Below are 1,687 nucleotides of genomic sequence, written 5' to 3'. Positions count from 1 at the left end.
TAGTAAACCTTGTAAAATAAGAGAGAATATCCATAAGTATTGTGACATAACGTGTAATAATAACCCATAATGCACTAAATATTGATATAAAAGCATGATGCAAAATGGACGTATCAACTCCCCCAAGCTTAGACCTCGCTTGTCCTCAAGCGGAAGCCGAAATCGAAAAATATGTCCACACGTTTAAAGATAGAGGTGTCGATAAAAATAAAATACGGACATGAGGGCATCATGATCATTCTTATAACAACAGCATATATAGATTTTGTCATATGATTTCTTATGCTCAAGTAACAATCTATTCACAATGTCAAATATGGAACATAAACTTCATCGGGAACTAACAAACTATAATCTCAGTCACTGAAGCAATTGCAATTTATCATAATGTCAGAAAGAGTCAAGAATAGAGCCTTTCAGCAAGTCCACATACTCAACTATCATATAGTCTTCTACAATTGCTAACACTCACGCAATACTTATGGTTATGAAGTTTTAATTGGACACTGAGAAAGATAGGGGCTTATAATATTTCCTCCCAATGTATTCACCTTTAGGTGATGTCAACAATAATAGTTCATGCCAACGAACATCCAATTGGATATATATATCAGGATGTTTCTAATACGAGGTGCTTGCCAAAGGATAAAATGAAAAAAAGGGAAAGGTGAAGGTCACCTTGACTCTTGCATGAATAAAGGAAGTAATGCAGCAAATAGGCCCTTCGCAGAGGGAGCAGAGTTTGTCATGCATTTTTAGGGTTGGATACACAAAATCTTAGTGCGAAAGAACATCACTTTATATTGCCACTTGTATATGGACCTTCATTATGCAGTCCATCGCTTTTATTGCTTCCATAACAAGCTCGTACAAAGTTTATTGCTTGCACCGATGACAACTTACCTGAAGGATCTTACTCAATCCATAGGTAGATATGGTGGACTCTCATGGCAAAACTGAGTTTAAGGATATTTGGAAGCACAAGTAGTATCTCTACTTGGTGCTAGGAATTTAGCTAGCATGAGGGGGAAAGGCAAGCTCAACATGTTTGAATGATCCATGAAAATATACTTTAACTGAGATGCGAGAAAACATAAACCATTACGTTGTCTTCCTTGTCCAACATCAACTTTTTAGCATGTCATACTTTAATGAGTGCTCACAATCATAAAAGATGTCCAAGATAGTGTATTTATATGTGAAAACCTCTCTTTCCTTATTACTTCCTATTAATTGCAACCATGAACAAAACTATGCTTGTCAACTCTCAACAATTTTCAAGCCTCATACTTTCTATGTGTGAAGTCATCACTATCCACAAGATCAATATGAACTCTTTTATTCCTTTTATGTTCTTTCTATTTTTCTCAAAATCATAGTAAGATAGCAAAGCCCTTTGACTCAACACTAATCTTTATTATAGATAACTCATGGACTCGATTACATAAAGATCACAAAGCAAAACTCAAAACTAATTCATATCAAAACTTCAATCTACTAGCTCAAGATATTACCAAAGGATCGAACTAAGTAAAGCGGTCAAGATAGGAGTTTGATGGTGATACGATACCGGGGCACCTCCCCCAAGCTTGGCAGTTGCAAAGGGGAGTGCCCATACCCATGTCTTTATGTCCTTAGAGGTGATGAAGGCGGTGATGATGACGGTGGATAATCGCACATTGAGTGC

This window comes from Triticum aestivum, chromosome 4B (genome assembly GCF_018294505.1).
Source record: "Triticum aestivum cultivar Chinese Spring chromosome 4B, IWGSC CS RefSeq v2.1, whole genome shotgun sequence".
NCBI lineage: Eukaryota > Viridiplantae > Streptophyta > Magnoliopsida > Poales > Poaceae > Triticum > Triticum aestivum.
This window is presented reverse-complemented; position numbering follows the sequence as displayed.